A 22,642-nucleotide genomic window follows, 5' to 3' on the forward strand; every position below is an offset into this window, starting at 1 on the left:
GTCCGGCCTTTAATTCACTCCACATTAAATGTGTAGTAGTCATATACTAAATAACAAGCTAGAATTTCTGCTGTAATGTCTGTCAGATCCATATCTTGTGACAGTCAACAGGCGACAGCATTTCCCGCCCGAATTCTGGCAAAAAAGAAAAAAAAAGAGAAAAAGCGGCGGCAGCCTGTGCATATTATCTACGGCCTAACGAGCATTGACCACTCACACTTTCTGTATATAGGCCCTCCAGCCACAGTTCGTTTGCTGCTCCAGTGTTATCCAAATGACCTAATGTTTCGTTCCTCATTTTTTCCGTAGCTTCCTTAATTCGCTATATGTTAACGCTCCGGCATCGTTTCATCGAAAAATACACGACCGATTTCCTTCCATATCTTTCCGTCAATTCACCTTCGTGCTCTGTTCCTACCTACCTAGTCGGCGGCTGAATGCTTCTTTCCTTTTCCAGTTAGCTTAATGTTCAATTATTGTTTCTACTGTGAGCAATCTTAATTTCAGGAAAAATCGTGATTTCCTGCCAGCTTGCGTAATACTGGAGCACGTGTGGTGGAACCCAGTGACTGCTATTCGTAGTTGGTACAGTCGGCTACTTCCCTGTTAGCATTCTTCGTTCTCTGAACGCGGCGTATTTGCGCGCCAATACACCGGTCTTCTGCTGATATGTGTTGGCGGTGAACTCGTTTGCCGGCCGTGAGAGGACCGATATCGTGTATCACAGATAAGGATGGCCCGCCATACCGATACACGGAGCACATCACATCCCGACGGTACAACGACGCCGCCGTTCCATCGATAGAATCACACTCGCAGTGTGTGTCACTTGCAGTCGTCATTCGGCTGCCAGTCTAGACAGGCGGTGATTTGACAACTACGGGACAGTCGCTAAGGTAAGGAAATATCACCACGACAGACGTGACGAAATTACAATTTGTATTGTCCAACAGCTACATCCCGGCAGTGTGCTAAGCACGAAGGTATTTTTTATTTATTTATTTATTCTTCGTTTGGAAGAATCTTCTGCAGTCCCCAACTAAGTTACTGAGTCTACATTTACGTACAAACTTTGCAAATCACATTGAAGTGCATGGCAGAGGATGCTCAGCACTGAATCACATATTAGCGTTTTTCATGTTCCAATGACGAAAAAATTGATTGCTTGGTGACCCTGTAATTAGTCTAATCTTGTCTTCGCGGTCCCTACTCGTTCGTTACGTACGTGTTTGAAGTATATTCCAGCGGTCCTCGGTTAGTAAAGGTTCTTGAAACTTTGTAACAGGCTTTCGTGGGATAATCAGCATCCGTCAAGCTTCTGCCAATTAAGGCTTTTAAGCATTTCCGTGACGCTCGCCTTTGAGTCAAACAAACCTGTGACGATTCGTGCTGCCGTTCTTTGTATACATTCAATAACCACTGACAGTCCTATCTTGTATGTGACCTGCACACTCGAGCAGTATTTTAAGATGCGTCGCATTAGTATTTTTTAAGCAGTCTCCTAGAATCCCGCCAATGAACCGAAGTTTGCCACCTGCTTTATCTGCGACTGAGCCTATGGGCTCATTCCACGTCATGTCCATACAAACTGTTACATCCACGTATGTGAGTTAACTGATTCCAGTTGTAACTCGTTCATATTTTAATCATAGAATACTACTTTTCTTGCTTTTTGTTACACGTGTAGTTTTACATTTCTGTACCTCTAATGCCTGGATATCTGTGCAGCTTTTTTCAAGACACCGCCGTGGAAACTTTGCATTACATAGCTACATATTCTCCTACGTTCAGATGCAATCTTTGATACTTTAGGTACTTTTCATTTCTATCCATACAGGCTTGAAATTCTAGTAATAAAATAGATAGAGGGAGAAAGACTGTGAACTACGGTTGAGTTGATAAGTCTGGTAAATTTCCTTGGAAGAACGAAACATTTTTGAAGTGCCTTCGTGGTTGATAAGTATAATTATTCCAAGGATCGTGTGAAGAATTTCAATAATGTATAGCGTACAATAGATTGTTGACAGCGTCTGAATTGGTCAATGTGTAGACTGCAATTGAAAATGGAAAAAACCGAATTCCGTGCTGTTATTAAACATTTTCATTTGAAGGGTTGGACTGCTGAACAAACCACAACAGAAGTGGATTAAGTTCACGCGGACTCCTTCATCACTGAGAACCGTTTGCTTTGGGATTAAAGAATTTAAACGTGTTCGGTCAAGCACCAGCCGTCGAATGAGGCCATAATAAAGGGAACCATTGAAAAAATCCATGATTTGGTAATGCAAGACCGCCAAATAAAAAGTCAAGAGATTCCTGAGATTGTCGGCATCTAAGATTAGCGAGTGTATAACATTCTGCACGGATCGTTGGCTTTTAAGAATCTGTGCGAGGTGAGAGCTGCGATCGCTTACAGTCGACCGAAAGCGCATCCGGCACAATCTACATCTACGTGGATTGCAAATCACACTTAAGCGCCTGGCAGAGGATTTATCGAACCACCTTCACAATAATTCTCTATTATTCCAGTGTGCGAGCTTTGATTTCCTTATTTTATTATGATGATGGCGTCAACAAGATATTTTCGCATTCGCAGATGGGAGTTGGTGATCGAAATTTCGTGGGAAGATTCCGCCGCAACGAAAAGCGCCATTGTTTTAATGATTTCCACCCCAAATTCTGTATCATGCCAGGGACACTCCCCTATTTCGCGATAATACAAAACATGCTGCCTTTCCTTGAACTTTCTCGATGTTCTCCGTTAATCCCATCTGCTTAGGATCCCAGACCGCGCAGCAGTATTCCAGAGGAGGACGGACAATCGTAATGTGGGCAATCTCCTTAGTAGATCTGTTACATTTTCTAAGTGTCTTGGCAATAAAACTCAGTCTTTGGCTTGCATTCCCCACAATATTTTCTGTGTGGTCTTTCCCATTTAAATTGTTCGTAATTGTAATTTTTAAGTACTTAGTTTAATTTACGACCTTTAGATCTGACTGATTTATAGTGTAATCGAAGTTTAACGGATTCCTTTTAGCACTCATATGGATGACCTCACACCTTTCATTATTTAGGTCAAATTCCAGTTTTGGACCCTTCAGATGTCTTTCCTAAATCGTTTTGAAACTTGTTTTGATATTCTGATGAGTTTTTTAGACGATAAACGGCAGCATCATCTGCAAACAACCTAATTCCGCTGCTCAGATTGTCTCCTCAATCGTTTATGTAGATAAGGAACAGCAGAGGACGTATAACACTACTTTGATGGACGCCAGACGAGCGGTTCTAGGCGCTACAGTCTGGAACCGAGTGGCCGCTACGGTCGTAGGTTCGAATCCTGCCTCGGGCATGGATGTGTGTGATGTCCTTAGGTTAGTCAGGTTTAAGAAGTTCTAAGTTCTAGGGAACTGATGACCTCAGATTATAAGTCCCATAGTGCTCAGAGCCATTTGAACCATTTTTGGAATGCCAGAAATCACTTCCGTTGTACTGTATAGCTTTCCGTCAATTACTACTAAATGTGACCTCTCTGAAAGAAAGTCACGAATCCAGTCATATAACTGAGAAGATATTCCATTAGCACGCGATTTCACTACAAGACGCTTGTGCGGTACAGTGCCAAAAACTTTTTGGAAATCTATAAATACGGAATTAATTTAAAATCGCTTGTCAATAGCACTCAACACTCGTGTGTGTAAAGAGCTAGTTGTGTTTCACAAGAACGATGTTTTTTAAATCCGTGTTGACTGTGTGTGAATAGACAGTTCTCTTCGTTGAAATTCGTAATGTTCGAATGTAATATATGATCCAAAATCCAGCTTCATATTGACGTTAATGATATAGACATGTAATTTAATGGCTTACTCCTACGAACTTTCTTGAAGGGCTGTATTCAGTAACTCTGCTTTCGCAGCACTGTCGTCGACAATATTTCCATTGCTATCGCGCAGAAAGTGCATTGACTGGTCTTTCCGCTAGCATACTTAACATAGCACACAATCTCTTTGGATTTTCTGACAGGTTTTGAAATAAAGTATGGTTGTGGAAACGGTTATAAGCATCTCTCATTGATGTACGCGCTAAATTTCAAGCTTCTGTAAAAGATCGCCAATCCTGGAGATTTTGCGTTCGTTTAAATTTGGCATGCTTTTTTCGTTGTTTCTGCAGCAGTGTTCTGATCTGCTTTGTGTACCATGGGGGATAGTTCAACAAAATGTCTGGCGATGTTTAATCGCAATACGCAGGACATCTTGCGCTAGTTTGTGACTGCTGACGAAACCTGAATTCATCATTGCACACCAGAGTCAAAACGGCAGTCAAAACAGTGGACAATTTCTGGTGAAGGGCACCGAAAAAGCGAAGACCATTTTGTCAACCGTTAAGGCGACGGCCACTGTTTTTTGGGATTTCGAAGGAATAATCCTCACAGATTCCATGGAAAAGGCACAACCACAACGAAACCTATTATGCTTCATTGCTCCATCGTTTGAAACTTGCGTTGACTGAAAAAAGACCAAGATTGGCACGCAAAAATGTGCTGTTTCACCGGTATAATGCACCATCCCACACATCAGCGATACCAATGGCGAAAGCGCAAATTCCTCATCCACCCCATTCATCAGAATTAGGCCAAAATGACTTCTTCTTGTTCCCTAACATGAAACCTTGGCTTGCTGGGAAGAAATTTTCGTCAGCCTTGGAAGTGATAGTTGTAGTCAACGAGTATTTTGCAGAATGTGACAGAATCTACTTCTCCGATTGGCCGAAAAAATCTGAAGATCACTGGACCCTGTGTATACTCAAAAGAGACAACTGCGAGAAGAAAAGTGAATAGTCTACGAAACATTTTTCATGCTTTTTTTTATCAGACTTATCAAACCGCCCTCGTACAATGTGTGTTTCAACTTCAGGGTAGTTACTCAACGATTTTTTTTTTTTTTTTTTCAATTCAATCGTAGCGACCTTTTGTTAGAAATAATACACCTACTTACGAGTGTGCTTTAACATTGGCGAATGCAACCAAGAAATTTATTTTGTACATATATATTTTACTCTTATCAGTATTTGTTATGTCAGAGATTTACGTCCGCTTCATACAAGTTACGCGCTGTTAAGCTATTAATTTCGAGATTGTTCTGACTCATTAGGAATTTAATACTTCTCAGGAAAGAAAACCGGGTTTTCGCGAGATTTTCCAGCAGTTTCTATTGGTGCAGAGCAAGTTTAGAACTTGGTAATAGGACGAGGTTTAAAAGTAGGTCGTGCGGAAGTGCGCAGGAAAACTTACAGGAGCCGAACGTACTCGAATAATTGGTTTCACATGCCTCCTCGCTAGATTCTTCAGTTTTGTCTGTATCATGCGCTGGACAGAATTGTGCATATCCCATTTACCTGCTGCGATATTTGCCACTATTGTATCGCATTGGTGATTTACCTCTTCTCTGGAAAAGCGGAGAAAGTCGGTCTACGGAAGATATCTATTTACAAGAGAGTCAGTGCAACTTGCGGTCGCAGTTGCAACTGAGCTGTGATATGTTTGAGCTGCTGATTACAAAAATGTATAAACTGTCGTCGCCAATTACACTGTAAGCTACGAAGATGCAATATTCCGTCCACAGTGGACCATACCTAAAATGATATTGTGAATTTAGCAAATTTAGTCGTCGTAAACAGTGTTCCTCTAATTAATGTAGTTATTTGCAGTGTATGCTACGGTCGACACACGCCACGCTGTACCGAAGGTCACCTAAAGAAGTGTCCGATGCGACATCTAGGGGAACCAGACAGACATTACGCATGAGCAAGGAAACCAATATAATAGTGACCGTCGTCTGCGGTACATTAACCTAGGCTGTTAATCCGTCCGTTTTGGTGTTACCAGTTTCGTAGCGCGTCACGTTAACCTCATTGTCAACGTAACTGTGTGATAATGAATCCTGCGAATATAGTGAGCATGATTGTCAGCCATTACAAACACAAAAGAAGATCCACAGAACTACAGTAAAGGGGTTAAATGCAGCAGCATTCATAATCAGTGTGTCAGATGAAACAGTGGCAACCAATGATAATAATATACGAGTACATCACGAAAATACAATAGACTATATAGAAGAATATGAATACGCATAAGAAGACTTGTCTGAGTGCGAAAAACTTTTGCATATTCCAGGATCTGATAGTGGCGAAGAGTTGTTGCGAAATGATGGAAGCCAGTCGTCTGCTTATCTGCCAAGCCCACTGAAGAGGAAGAAGTGGGGGTGATATAACCTTTGAAAAGGCAAAGGAGATAATTGCATTCCGGTATATAGGGTAAACTGAAAGATTAAGCTTCAATACAGTACAGAAACGATATCGTGTGGTGCAAGACATAGGCCTACGCCATCTACGATAATTACGTCACGTGGTAGAGAAATGGGAGGAAGGCCAGGACTCAAAACTTAAGCTGCTTCACGATTATGTAGCTGAAAAATTCAGGTTGGTGACAACTGTTGTAGGCGCTAATGTTCACGACAGGGATATTCGTGCTTGGTGTTTGGAAAAGGCCCGAGAAATAGGACTGATTCGATTCACTGGATCTGTCCATGCATTAATTACAAGGTTTAAATGGAGACACATCTTGGCTCCCGGGCAATAACAAAATATGTAACCATTAAAGCCTGGAATACAAATGGTGACGTGAATGAAAGACGTGACAGATTTCGCAAGGAGGTAACGTCCTTAATGAACGCCATGGAACGTATACGGATTTATAACACCGATCGGAGGGGTGTACGGAACGAACTTCACTCATCACGAAATCCGCATTTCAAGGGAGAAAAGTCAGTGAGAACTTCGGTGCGTAGTTATCATGCAACAACTCATTTTTACGCCATCCAACCCGTTACGTCGGCAAGTGAATACGTGCTTCGAAAGATACTGGTAATTTACCAGGAACCTAGAGGTCAGTTTGGAATGCGAGTAATGCAACGCATGCTGAAACCACAAAATCTGATCCAAGTTGCCTCGAAGTCCGGCCTAATCACGAAAAAAATACTGACGCAATTCTTTCAAGACATCTACTTCCCATACGCAGCGAAGGAATCTCTCCTTCTGATTGATTCGCGAGGTATATATAATGACAGGACTCATATCGATGCTATCCGACCGCAAAACTCCGTGTACACAGTCGAGACCGTCCCTCCTTGGTGCGCATCTTACATTCACCCAGTTGATGTACTATTTTCCAACAGTTCAAGGCGGTGGTGAAGCGGATTGTAGATCACAGTATCCATAACGACAATCAGATCACACCACCGTCGAGGTTTCAACGTCGTTGCTGGTAGCTAATCCCAAAAAAAAAAAAAAAAAAAAAAATGGTTCAAATGGCTCTGAGCACTATGGGACTTAACATCTACGGTCATCAGTCCCCTAGAACTTAGAACTACTTAAACCTAACTAACCTAAGGAAATCACACAACACCCAGTCATCACGAGGCAGAGAAAAACCCTGACCCCGCCGGGAATCGAACCCGGGAACCCGGGCGCGGGAAGCGAGAACGCTATCGGACGACCACGAGCTGCGGATAGGTAATCTCCACAACCAGTTCTATTCTCCAATCTTCGCAGACTTTGTTCGGTACTCCTGGACTGTAGAGAAGTTTCAAACACCGCCCGGACTTATTTTTGATGTTCAAGCGCAGTGTGACTCGGTAGACTGCTTCATTTGGGCATTCATGAAGTTCTCCTATTGTGGTAAGAAGTCTGTTAACGGCATTTTACACCCTGTGGTCATGTTCATTCTCGTAATCTTTTGTCAAGAGCTACCAACAATCCATTTTTTGAACTCGGTGACTGAACATGCGGTTCTAGGCGCTACAGTCTGGAACTACGCGACCGCTACGGTGGCACTTTCGAATCCTGCCTCGGGCATGGATGTGTGATGTCCTTAGGTTAGTTAGGTTTAAGTAGTTCTAAGTTCTAGGGGACTGATGACCTCAGAAGTTAAGTCCCATAGTGCTCAGAGCCATTTGAACCACTGAACATGCGCATAACTGTCAAGTTCAGTGTAATTTTCGACTGCAAATACTGTGCGTTTATTTGTAATGTACATGTAGAACTCTTACACGCTTCTTTGATGCAATTGCAGTCGCAGCTTGCGCTAACTCCCTCGTTAGTTGCGACGAGTACCTGAGCGCCCTTTTAACGACATTGCGTGAATAGATCTATTTTATTTCTTGACTTTCATTATTAATCACACCATGTCATAATCAGAATTCCACTTCCGATGCTCCATTTGCTCCACAACAGTATTGTCAGCTAAAATTTGTTTTCCTCCATTACCTGATAACTAACATCACTGTTTCTTCAATTGTGGTTGCTTCTGCAGTTCAAACATAACTGAATTGCTGAAATGAAAACTTTTTCGCTACCTGTAACGCGGGGAAATAATATTGCTAACCGGCATCTTCATGTGCTTTGGACCCGCAGCACAGATACACAGCAAATCTGACTATCCGCTTTATCGACAGATTGCGTTGTTTCCCTTGGCCGCTGTCGAAAATAATTTCTAAGCCGCCCCTTTGAACCTCCTCCTACATCAGCAACTACGTACATACCCCGCAAGCCACCGAATGACGCATGGCGGTGGATACACTGTACCACTAATAGTGATTTACTTTCCTGTTCCACTCGCAATAGAGCGAGGATAAACTACTGTCTCTATGCATCCGAACAAGCCCTAATTTCTTTTATCTCATCTTTGTGATCCTTAAGCGAAATGTACGTTGCCGGCAGTAGAATCGTTCTACAGTCAGTTTCAAATGTCAGTTCTCTACGTTTTCTCAGTAGTGTTTCGCGAAAAGTAAGTCGACTTCCCTCCAGGGATTCCCATTTGAGTTCACGAAGCATCTCCGTAATACTAGCATGTTGATATAACCTATCAGCAACAAATCTAACAGCACGCCTCTGAATTGCTTCGATGTCTTCCTTTAATCTGACCTGGTGGGGATCCCAAACTCAAAAATTACGCAAAAATTGGACACGCTAATGTTCTAACCGCGGTCTCCTATGGCTCTGAGCACTATGGGACTTAACATCTGAGGTCATCAGTCGCGGTCTCCTATGTATATAAGTTCCACTTTCCTAAAATTCTCCCAGTTAACCGAAGTCGACCATTCGCCTACCCTACTACAATCCTTACGCGTTCGTTTCATTTCACATTGATTTGCAACGTTACACCTAGATGGCTGTTACAAGCAGCACACGAGAAATGCTGTATTTCAACATTATGGATTGTTTTTCCTACTCTTCTGGATTATCCTACATTTTTCTACATTTTGAGCAAGCTGCCATTCATCACACCAACTAGAAATTTATCTGTTGATCCATAGTGGATACGGGACAGCGACAGGTCAGATATTTACCAAAGAAAAATTACTAACCAGCTGTATGTTTTCAGAAGTTGTTATTTTGTTTTGCTGATCAGTTTCGGGATCTCATTAATGCCATCTTCAGTCCGCTATGCACTTCATGTGTAGAAAATCAGATACGGCGATGCATATACAGGGTGGTCCATTGATCGTGACCGGCAAATAATTACACAAAACAAGCGTCAAACGAAAAAACTACGGAGAACGAAACTTGTCTAGCTTGAAGGGGGAATCCAGACGGCGTTATGGTTGGCCCGCTAGATGGCGCTGCCATAGGTCAAACGGATATCACCTGCGTTTTTTTAAAATAGGAACCCTCATTTTTTATTACATATTCGTGTAGTACGTAAAGAAATATGAATGTTTTAGTTGTACCACTTTTTTCGCTTTATGATAGATGGCGCTGTAATAGTCTCAAACATACGGCTCACAATTTTAGGCGAACAGTTGATAACAGGTAGGTTTTTTAAATTAAAATACAGAACGTAGGTACGTTTGAACATTTTATTTCGGTTGTTCCAATGTGACACATGTACCTTTGTGAACTTATCATTTCTGAGAACGCATGCTGTTACAGCGTGATTACCTGTAAATACCACATTAATGCAATAAATGCTCAAAATGATGTCCGTCAACCTCAGTGCATTTGGCAATACGTGTAACGACATTCCTCTCAACAGCGAGTAGTTCGCCTTCCGTAATGTTCGCACATGCATTGACAATGCGCTGACGCATGTTGTAAGGCGTTGTCATTGGTTCACGATAACAAATATCCTTTAACTTTCCCCACAGAAAGAAATCCGGGGAGGTCAGCTCCGGTGCACGTGCTGGCCATGGTATGGTGCTTCGACGACCAGTAAACCTGTCATGAAATATGCTATTCAATACCGCTTCAACCGTACGCGAGCTATGTGCCGGGCATCCATCATGTTGGAAGTACATCGCCATTCTATTATGCAGTGAAACATCTTGTAGTAACATCGGTAGAACATTAAGTAGGAAATCAGCATACATTGCACCATTTAGATTGTCGTCGATAAAATGGGGGCCAATTATCCTTCCTACCATATTGCCGCACCATATATTAACCCGCCAATGTCGCTGATGTTCCACTTGTCGCAGCCATCGTGGATTTTCCGTTGCCCAATAGTGCATATTATGCCGGTTTACGTTACCGCTGTTGGTGAATGACGCTTCGTCGCTAAATAGAACGCGTGCAAAAAATCTGTCATCGTCCCGTAATTTCTCTTGTGCCCAGTGGTAGAACCGTACACGACATTCAAAGTCGTCGCCATGCAATTCCTGGTGCATAGAAATATGGTACGTGTGCAGTCGATGTTGATGTAGCATTCTCAACACCGACGTTTTAGAGATTCCCGATTCTCGAGCAATTTGTCTGCTACTGATTTGCGGATTGGCCGCGACAGCAGCTAAAACACTTGCTTGGGCATCACCATTTGTTGCAGGTTGTGGCTGACGTTTCACATGTGGCTGAACACTTCCTGTTTCCTTAAATAGCGTAACTATCCGGCGAACGGTCCGGACACTTGGATGATGTCGTCCAGGATACCGAGCAGCATATATAGCACACGCCCGTTGGGCATTTTGATCACAATAGCCATACATCAACACGATATCGACCTTTTCCGCAATTGGTAAACGGTCCATTTTAACACGGGTAATGTATCTCGAAGCAAATACCGTCCGCAATGGCGGAATGTTACGTGATACCACGGACTTATACGTTTGTGACTATTACAACGCCATCTATCACAAAGCGAAAAAAGTGGTCCAACTAAAACATTCATATTTCTTTACGTAGTACAGGAATATGTAATAAAAAATGGGGGTTCCTATTTAAAAAACGCAGTTGATATCCGTTTGACCTATGGCAGCGCCATCTAGCGGGCCAACCATAGCGCCATCTGGTTTCCCCCTTCAAGCTAGATGAGTTTCGTTCTTTGTAGTTTTTTCGTTTGATGCTTATTTCGTGAGATATTTGGCCCGGTCACTATCAATGGACCACCCTATATAACGGGAGTCATCAATACTTGGATTCTGTGCTGATTCTCTGTACATGGAGTACATAGGGGCTTGAAGATGACATTGGGGAAATCCCAAAACTGATCGTGAAAACAAAGTAACAAATTCTGAAAACATACGACTCTATGGTGCTATTTCTTTGGTAAACCAGAAATTTTGTTTTACGTCATCTTGTATCGCCCTACAGTCACTCCACGAGAACACCCTCCCCTAAACATAGTGCCATTAGCAGACAACCGCAAATTGCTACTCACCCTGTCCGTCAGGTAATTTATGTATATACAGAATAACAGCCGTCCTATCACACTTGCCTGGGGCGCTTCTGATGTTACTCTTGTCACAGAGGAACACTCGTTATCGAGGACAACGTACGGGTTTTAAGCGAGAGTAATTTAATGGAATGTAGCCTTGTATGAAAGTGAAACGTGACCGTAAAACAGTTCAGGCAAGAAGAGGATAGAAGGTTTTGGAATGTGATGCTATAGAAGAATGCAGAAGATTAGATACATACATCGAACAACAAATGAGTAGGTACTGAATCGAACTGGGAAAAAAGAAATTTATAGCAAAATTTGACTAAAAGGATGAATCGGTTGATAGGACATGCCTTGAGGCGTGGAGGAGTCGTCAGTTTGGTAATGCAAGTGTTGGAAGGTAAACGTTTTAAAGCGAGACCAAGTGGTGAACGCAACAAGCCAGGTTCAAATACATGTAGGTCGCGGTAGTTATGCAGAGATGAAGAAGCTTGCACAGGATAGAGCAGCATGAAGAGCTGCATTAAACCAGTCTTCGGACTGAAGACCACAACAACAATAACAGCAACTTAAAAATAATATACACTCATCTAACGTCTCTTGCCTCTCCAGAAACACAGTGCATCGGAAAGTTTGGCACAGTGTAAGGTGGAAACGTAGTAAAGCCGCTCCTTCCTCTAATTACACGTCTGCTTCGTACCGTTAACAGTATTTTCACCCTAAGATGCAGAAATGTTTTCTTCGCTGCCGTGGAAAACCTTCTGAAACATAGAACATAAACTTCGAAAATAGCGATAAGGGAGCCCTAGTTTTCTTCACAGAGCCAAATAAACTCGCGGCAAGGGAGATCTGCTCTCTGCGGGGTCCACGAGAAATACGGATCCCGCAAAGAACTTGTGACGTCACACTAATCAGCTTGTCCGCCAGACATCCCAACGCTCGGCTTCGTGCAGGACTCATCGGAAATCTATGTGTAGTAGAAGAGGTACCCACTAAAAGTCTGAAGTCTGCTATCGACAGCTTTCTTGCATTTAAATGCGCAGTCAAAAGTGATTAAACTCGTCTGAAATAGTTACTCGCTCCCCGCTGTTGGCACTCGTAAGACCTGCAGTGTCACGTGCCGTGCAGTACGCGCCACTGCCTGTCTTTCTCGTGGGCCTCGCCTCCCTGCTAATTAGGGAAAGTGTTTACTACGAGGTGGATCGAAAATGTTCTCGGTGACCATTGCTAGACGAGGTCCCTCTGTCAATATACCCTTGATTTGGTGGTCTGTTGCAACTGCCTGCCGGCCGCTGTGGCCGAGCGGTTCTAGGCGCTTCGGTCTGGAACCGCGCGACCGATACGATCGCAGGTTCGAATCCTGCCTCGGACATGTATGTGTGTGATATCCTTAGGTTACTTAGGTTTAAGTAGTTCTAAGTTCTAGGGGACTGATGACCTCAGATGTTAAGTCCCATTATGCTCAGAGCCATTTGAACCATTTGGAGCAACTGCCTGTACGAATATACACTGAAGAGCCAAAGAAACTGGTACAACTGCCTAATATCGTGTATCCCCCCCCCTTCACCCCCCCCTACCCCTCCCCCCCGCGAGCGCGCAGAAGTGCAGCAACAGGGCGTGGCATGGACTCGAATAAAATCTTAAGTAGTGGTAGAGGGAACTGACACCTTGAATCCTGCAGGGCTGTCCATAAATCCGCAATGACTACGAGGGGGTAGAGATCTCAACAGCACGTCGCAAGACGTCCCAAATATGCTCAATAATGTTCATGTCTGAGGATTTTGGTGGCTAGCAGAAGTTTTTAAACTCAGAAGAGTGTTCCTGGAGCCACTACGTAGCAATTCTGGACGTGTGGGGTGTTGCAGTGTCCTGCTGGAAATGCCCAAGTCTGTCGTAATACACAATGGACATGAATGGATGCAGATGATCAGACAGGATGCTTACGTACGTGTCACCTGTCAGAGCCGTATCTAGACGCATCAGGGGCCCCATTTCACTCTAAACTACACACGGCCCACACCATTACAGAGCCTCCACCAGCTTGAACATTCCCCTGCTGACATGCAGGGTCCTGAATTCATGAGGTTGTCTCCATACCCGTACACGTCCGTCCGCTCGATACAATTTGAAACGAGACTCGTCCGACCAGTCAACATGTTTCCAGTCATCAACAGTCCAATGTCGGTATTGACGGGCCCAGGCGAGGTTTAAGGATTTGTGTCGTGCAGTCATCAAGGGTACACGAGTGGGCCTTCGGCTCCGAAAGCCCATATCGATGATGTTTCGTTGAATGGTTCGCACGCTGACACTTGTTGATGGCCCAGCATTGAAATCTGCAGCAATTTTCGGAAGGGTTGCACTTCTGTCATGTTAAACGATTATCTTCAGTCGTCGTTGGTCCCGTTCTTGCAGGACCTTTTTCCGGCCCCAGCGATGTCGCAGATTTGATGTTTTACCGGATTCCTGATATTCACGGTACACTCGTGAAGTGGTCGTACGGGAAAATCACTACTTCATCGCTACCTTGGGGATGCTGTCTCCCATCGCTCGTGCGCCAGCTGAACACCACGTTCAAACTTGATAACCTGCCAATGTAGCAGCAGTAACCGATCTAACAACGGCACCAGACGTTTGTTGTCTTATATAGGTGCTGCCGTATTCTGCCTGTTTACACATCTCTGTATTGGAGTACACATGCCTATACCAGTTTCTTTGGCGCTTCAGTGTATGACCACTGCCCGAACTTCCTACAGCTTCGATAGTGGAAGACTCTGCAGGAGAGACGCTCAGTAGCTCGGTACGGGCTTTTGTCAAAGTTTTGAGAACATACCTTCACCGAAGAGTCAAGCAGTATATTGTTCCCTCCTACGCAGCATGTCATTCTCAATGGAGAGAAGTCTTCCGAAGTAAGAGTGATTTCAGGTGTGCCCGAGGGGAGTGTCATAGGACCGTTGCTATTCACAACATACATAAATGACCTTGTGGATGACATCGGAAGTTCACTGAGGCTTTTTGCGGATGATGCTGTGGTGTATCGAGAGGTTGTAACAATGGAAAATTGTACTGAAATGCAGGAGGATCTGCAGCGAATTGATGCATGGTGCAGGGAATGGCAATTGAATCTCAATGTAGACAAGTGTAATGTGCAGCGAATACACAGAAAGATAGATTCTTTATCATTTAGCTACAAAATAGCAGGTCAGCAACTGGAAGCAGTTAATACCATAAATTATCTGGGAGTACGCATTAGGAGTGATTTAAAATGGAATGATCATATAATGTTGATCGTCGGTAAAGCAGATGCCAGACTGAGATTCATTGGAAGAATCCTAAGGAAATGCAATCCGAAAACAAAGGAAGTAGGTTACAGTACGCTTGTTCGCCCACTGCTTCAATACTGCTCAGCAGTGTGGGATCCGTACCAGATAGGGTTGATAGAAGATATAGAGAAGATCCAACGGAGAGCAGCGCGCTTCGTTACAGGATCATTTAGTAATCGCGAAAGCGTTACGGAGATGATAGATAAACTCCAGTGGAAGACTCTGCAGGAGAGACGCTCAGTAGCTCGGTACGGGCTTTTGTCAAAGTTTCGAGAACATACCTTCACCGAAGAGTCAAGCAGTATATTGCTCCCTCCTACGTATATCTCGCGAAGAGACCATGAGGATAAAATCAGAGAGATTAGAGTCCACACAGAGGCATACCGACAATACTTCTTTCCACGAACAATACGAGACTGGAATAGAAGGGAGAACCGATAGAGGTACTCAAGGTACCCTCCTCCACACTCCGTCAGGTGGCTTGCGGAGTATGGATGTAGATGTAGATGTAGATGTAGAAAGAACGTTTTCTACGGTTAGAATAAAATTGGTACTACGAATTACTAACAACTTAAATTGGAAGGAGTACATAGAAAATGTTGTGAGGAAGGCTAACCAAAGACTGCGTTTTATTGGCAGGACACTTAGAAAATGTAACAGACGTACTGAGGAGACTGCCTACACTACGCTTGTCCGTCCTCTTTTAGAACACTGCTGCGCAGTGTGGGATCCTTACCAGATAGGACTGACGGAGTACATCGAAAAAGTTCAAAGAAAGGCAGCACGTTTTGTATTATCGCGAAATATGGGAGAGAGTGTCACAGAGATGATACCGGATTTGGGCTGGAAATCATTAAAAGAAAGGCGTTTTTCGTTGCGACGGAATCTTCTCAGGAAATTCCGATCACCACCTTTCTCCTCCGAATGCGAAAATATTTTGTTGACACCGAGCTGCATAGGGAGGAACGATCACCATGATCAAATAAGGGAAATCTGAGCTCGTACGGAAAGATATAGGCGTTCATTCTTTACGCGCGCTATGCAAAATTGGAATAATAGAGAATTGTGAACGTGGTTCGGTGAACCCTCTGTCAGGCACTTGAATGTGATTTGCAGAGTATCCATGCAGATGTAGATGTACTAGACTCCCATTTGGAAGCAGTAGCATTAAAATCTCCGTCTGGCTATTCAAAACTATGTATTTTAGGGTTTCCACACAATCACTTCATGTGAATGGTAACGTAATTCCTGCAACAGGGGTACGACACATCTCTTTCTCCATTTGCGTTCGTCTGCGCCAGTACTGCGCCGCTCATTACCTCACCGTCGATGTGATGTTAAAGTCTAATCCCCGTTAATTGCTTCCTATCCATTGTCCCTTCTGTAAATAAACCCCACATTCTCTGTAACTTTGGCTTCAACCTATCTTTTCCGAATTTTTTCTAACAGCAGAGCGTTGCGAACTCTATATTCGATTCTCTGTTGACACGATGTTTCAGTAGGTCTGAACGATTCATTTAGACGCCTACTACGAAAATAGTAGACTACGAGGGTAAAACCTGTAGGGGAAACCGAGATTGGAATACATCCATCAAATAATTGCTGCTCAGAGATGAAAATGTTGGCACAAGAGAGCAAATCGAGGTCAATAGGGGCGTTCATGCTGGACCGTTTCAAAGAAATACACTACTGGCCATTAAAATTGCTACACCAAGAAGAAAGGCAGATGATAAACGGGTATTCATTGGACAAATATATTATACTAGAACTGAAATGTGATTGCATTTTCACGCAATTTGGGTGCATAGATCCTGAGATATCAGTACCCAGAACAACCACCTCTGGCCGTAATAATGGCCTTCACACGCCTGGGCATTGAGTCAAACAGAGCTTGGATGGCGCGTACGGGTACAGCTGCCCATGCAGCTTCAACACGATACCACAGTTCATCAAGAGTAGTGACTGGCGTATTGTGACGAGCCAGTTGCTCGGCCACCATTGACCAGGCGTTTTCAATTGGTGAGAGACCTGGAGAATGTGCTGGCCAGGGAAGCAGTCGAACATTTTCTGTATCCAGAAAGGCCCGTGCAGGACCTACAACATTCGGTCGTGCATTATCCTGCTGAAGTGTAGGGCTTCGCAGGGATCGAATAAAGGGTAGAGCCACGGGTCGTAACACATCTGAAATGTAACGTCCACTGTTCAAAGTGCCGTCAATGCGAACAAGAGGTGACCGAGACGTGTAACCAATGGCACCCCATACCATCACGCCGGGTGATAGGCCAGTATGGCGATGACGAATACACGCTTCCAATGTGCGATCACCGCGATGTCGCCAAACACGGATGCGGCCATCATGATGCTGTAAACAGAACCTGGATTAACCGAGAAAATGACGTTTTGCCATTCGTGCACCCAGGTTCGTCGTTGAGTACACCAACGCAGGCGCTTCTGTCTGTGATGCAACATCAAGGGTAACCGCAGCCATGGTCTCCAAGCTGATAGTTCATGCTGCTGCAAAAGTCGTCGAACTGTTCGTGCAGATGGTTGTTGTCTTGCAAACGTCCACATCTGTTGACTCAGGGATCGAGACGTGGCTGCGCGATCCGTTACAGCCATGCGGATAAGATGCCTGTCATCTCGACTGCTATTGATACGAGGCATTTGGGATCCAGCACGGCGTTCCGTATTACCCTCTTGAACCCACCGATTCCATATTATGCTAACAGTCATTGGATCTCGACCAACACAGCAATGTCGCGATACGATAAACCGCAATCACGATAGGCTACAATCCGACCTTTATCAAAGTCGGAAACGTGATGGTACGCATTTCTCATCCTTACACAAGGCATCACAACAACGTTTCACCAGGCAACGCCGGTCAACTGCTGTTTATGTGTGAGAAATCGGTTGGAAACGTTCCTCACGTCAGCACGTTGTAGGTGTCGCCACCGGCGCCAACATTGTGTGAATGCTCTGAAAAGCTAATCATTTTAATCATTTGCATATCACAGCATCTTCTTCCTGTCGGTTAAATTTCGCGTCTGTAGCACGTCATCTTCGTGGTGTAGCAATTTTAATGGCCCGTTGTGTATATGGTTATTTTCATTTACTGCGCACCTGAATTGTACATGGCTCTACATCTCTATTGATATTTCCTTCCGCCATTCAGTTTTTGCCATTTGGCGGCTCACATTCGTCATCTTTTTTTTACCGACGTATCGCGGCCACGGAGTGTTCATGCTTTTTAATCCTCATTGTACCAGTTACTCTACACATTGGCAGGCGCGTAAGTTCCTCCCGCATTTAATAGATCATAACGCAATCCTGTCGGCCTTTGCGGCTGCCTCTTCAACAACAAAACGACGTTTGGAGAGTTTTCTCTGAAGGTTACGTATACGGCTGTTGACGACACTTGCCATTGTAACGTGTTAACGCATCCACCAATTGGTTACATGCTCCACACAATCCATGGATCCGTGTATGACTTGCACTTTGTACCATAATGACGTGAAATGAGTTGACTTACAGGCCAGTTAAATGATTCGCATTTAAATGTGTTCCATACGCTGGTCATTTGGAAAGTGTGTCACATGGGAATAAAAATAGTTAATTAATAATACTGAAAGCTTATATTGTCTTTTCACTACACAAGATGCAAGCTACTAAAGACAAAAAAGGTATATAACACGAGGTCTCCTGGAGGAACTTTATTAGCACACTTTCAGATTCGGTTTGGTTATAGGTCAAGCTTTTCACACTGAGATGACAAACGTCGTCGGATAGCAATACACACATATACAAGTGGCGGTAGTATCGCATATACAAGTTACAAAAGGGCAGCGCATTGGTGGAGCTATCATTTGTACTCAGGTGATTCATGTGAAAAGGTTTCCAACGTGATCACGGCCGCACGACGTGAATTAACAAACTTTGAAAGCGCAATGGTAGCTGGAGTTAGACACATGGCACATTCCGTTTCGTAAATCGTCAGGGACTTCAGTATTCCGGAATCAACTGCGTCAAGAGTGTGCCGAGAATACCAGATTTTAGGCATTATCCTTCACCACGGACAATGCAGCGGCCGACAGCCGTCACTTAACGCCCTAGAGGACCGATGTTTGCATATAGGTGTCAGTGCTAACAGACAAGCAACATTACGTGAAATAACGGCAGATATCAGTGTGGGGCGTACGACGAACGTATCCCTTCGAGCAGAGCGGCGAATCTGGCGTTAATGCGCTGTGGCAGCAGACGACCAACTCGAATGCCTCTGCTAACGACACGACATCGCCTGCAGCCCCTTTCCTGGGCTCGTTATCATATCGGATGGATGCTAGACGACTGGAAAACCGTGACCTGTTCAGATAACATCCGATTGCAGTTGGGAAGAACTGATGGTGGGATTCGAGTGTTGCGCAGACCCTAGAAAGCCATGGAGCCAGTTTGTCAACATGGCACCGTGCAAGCTGGTGGTGGCTCCATAATGATGTGGGCATTGACTGGAAATAGTTATGATCGACTACCTGGAGACCATTTGCAGCCATCCATGGACTTCATGTTCCCAAACAATGATGGAATTTTTATGGATGAAAATGCGCCATGTCACTGGGCCACGATTGTTTGCGATTGGTTTGAATATTCTGGACAATTCGAGTGAATGACTTGGCCACTCAGATCTCCCGACATGAAGAAAAGAAGATTTATGTGACCAAATCTAGAGGTCAATTCGTGCACAAAATGCTGCACCGGCAACACTTTCGCAACAATGGACTGCCATAGAGATAGCATAGCTCAGTATTTCTGCAGGGGCTACCAACGACTTGTTGCGTCCACGCCACGATGAGTTGTTGCACTACACTGGGCAGACGTAGATCCAACACGATGTTAGGAGGTATCCCATGACTTTTGTCACAGTGTATACTGTGTATTAAAGGAAAGACTGCAGCGGGTTTCTCATTCAGAAATAGGGTATGAATTTTGTTTGTTTGTAAGAAAATCGTCATATACCTTTTGTAAGAAAGATATACTTTTACCAGTACAGCTTTTGAGTGTGGCAGGTTCATGACCTATTGAGACTGCAGTTTATCTTTCCACGAATTGCTGCTCATAGCTTTATCGGATAAGAATCGTTAGATTCAGGAGGACCATGCTCTGCATAACAGCCCCATGCGACTAGCGCCCGAAAGGGAAGACATAGTTATATGGGTCGTGGAAAATCGTACAGCTACGTCACGTATCTTGAGTCATGAAATGGGCTTGTTTGCACCAAGACCAGTGTGATGATGTCTGGAGAATCACAGACTGTCACACGGAGTCCATTGTTATGGCTTCACTTAAAGCAGCAACAGAGAGAGACGCGCCAACGACAGTGCACCAATGGTAACACAGGACACAAGAGTGCTACTGTGTGCCGGTTCACACAGCATCACGATGGACATATCCACACGAGGATTCTCTGAGGAGAATGGACGCTGCCAAACTGCATTCGTTACCAGCATACCTGGCGTGATGCTGTGGTGTGTCGTTGGGTACACAACACGATCACCTATTGTTAGCCGCTAATTTGGACAGCAGGCGTTACGTTCCTGGCACTTTAAGACTGATGGCTGTACACGATTTTTGAGGTACCAGTGAAGTCGACTCTCAACAAGATAACAGAAGATGGTACGTTGCCTGTGCTGACCTTACCTATCTCGGTACAGATGTTCGACTGTTGCTCTGGCCAGCAAGCCACCCAGATCTCCCACCCACTGAGAACTTCTGGCCATGGGTTGCTAAGTGATTGGCACGCCATCATACTCCAGTCACTACGACTAATGAACTCTGGCGTAGAATGGAACCAGGGTGGTATGACGTACCCGAATCTGCCACTCTAGCTCAGGTCAACTCGATGTACAGCTCAGTTAGAGACACTGTTGCTGCTAGAGGTCACAGCTCTCTGTACAAAATTCTGAACCCTGTATACTTCCAAATCACTTATGAGTATTGTATTGTATTTTTCCTGCTATATTATGTATGGTGTCGCACCCAACTTTGTCACCTCAGAAGCAAAATGTGACTAATGTAATACGTTTATTTTTTATTTTTTTATAGCGCATACAAACTATAGGTACAGTTAGTGATGGTACACTTGGTTTCAGTGCTCTAAACCCTATACCTTCTAAAATACAAAGACTTGAAACGATGGCAACGGCGCCACAGTTTCTGCCGCAATGCACATGCAAGGGTTGCTTATAGCATGTTTCAGGACAATGCAGGCAACCCGCATTACGGCACTATTGCAGAAACTGTGGCACCGTTTCATTTCCGTAGAAAATACACTCCTGGAAATGGAAAAAAGAACACATTGACACCGGTGTGTCAGACCCACCATACTTGCTCCGGACACTGCGAGAGGGCTGTACAAGCAATGATCACACGCACGGCACAGCGGACACACCAGGAACCGCGGTGTTGGCCGTCGAATGGCGCTAGCTGCGCAGCATTTGTGCACCGCCGCCGTTAGTGTCAGCCAGTTTGCCGTGGCATACGGAGCTCCATCGCAGTCTTTAACACTGGTAGCATGCCGCGACAGCGTGGACGTGAACCGTATGTGCAGTTGACGGACTTTGAGCGAGGGCGTATAGTGGGCATGCGGGAGGCCGGGTGGACGTACCGCCGAATTGCTCAACACGTGGGGCGTGAGGTCTCCACAGTACATCGATGTTGTCGCCGGTGGTCGGCGGAAGGTGCACGTGCCCGTCGACCTGGGACCGGACCGCAGCGACGCACGGATGCACGCCAAGACCGTAGGATCCTACGCAGTGCCGTAGGGGACCGCACCGCCACTTCCCAGCAAATTAGGGACACTGTTGCTCCCGGGGTATCGGCGAGGACCATTCGCAACCGTCTCCATGAAGCTGGGCTACGGTCCCGCACACCGTTAGGCCGTCTTCCGCTCACGCCCCAACATCGTGCAGCCCGCCTCCAGTGGTGTCGCGACAGGCGTGAATGGAGGGACGAATGGAGACGTGTCGTCTTCAGCGATGAGAGTCGCTTCTGCCTTGGTGCCAATGATGGTCGTATGCGTGTTTGGCGCTGTGCAGGTGAGCGCCACAATCAGGACTGCATACGACCGAGGCACACAGGGCCAACATCCGGCATCATGGTGTGGGGAGCGATCTCCTACACTGGCCGTACACCGCTGGTGATCGTCGAGGGGACACTGAATAGTGCACGGTACATCCAAACCGTCATCGAACCCATCGTTCTACCATTCCTAGACCGGCAAGGGAACTTGCTGTTCCAACAGGACAATGCACGTCCGCATGTATCCCGTGCCACCCAACGTGCTCTAGAAGGTGTAAGTCAACTACCCTGGCCAGCAAGATCTCCGGATCTGTCCCCCATTGAGCATGTTTGGGACTGGATGAAGCGTCGTCTCACGCGGTCTGCACGTCCAGCACGAACGCTGGTCCAACTGAGGCGCCAGGTGGAAATGGCATGGCAAGCCGTTCCACAGGACTACATCCAGCATCTCTACGATCGTCTCCATGGGAGAATAGCAGCCTGCATTGCTGCGAAAGGTTGATATACACTGTACTAGTGCCGACATTGTGCATGCTCTGTTGCC

General features: G+C 44.9%; 1 protein-coding gene across 2 annotated transcripts in view; it reads left to right on the forward strand.

Moving 5' to 3' along the window:
• Positions 1–737: 737 nt before the first annotated feature.
• Positions 738–22,642, forward strand: part of LOC124595556 (caspase-1-like) — a 97,083-nt gene continuing 75,178 nt past the window's right edge. For both annotated transcript variants that reach the window (XM_047134335.1, XM_047134336.1), the window contains exon 1: positions 738–896. The gene's annotated coding sequence lies outside the window, so the exon portion shown is untranslated. The remainder of the gene's footprint in view (positions 897–22,642) is intronic.

The sequence above is a fragment of the Schistocerca americana genome, chromosome 2 (assembly GCF_021461395.2).
Source record: "Schistocerca americana isolate TAMUIC-IGC-003095 chromosome 2, iqSchAmer2.1, whole genome shotgun sequence".
NCBI lineage: Eukaryota > Metazoa > Arthropoda > Insecta > Orthoptera > Acrididae > Schistocerca > Schistocerca americana.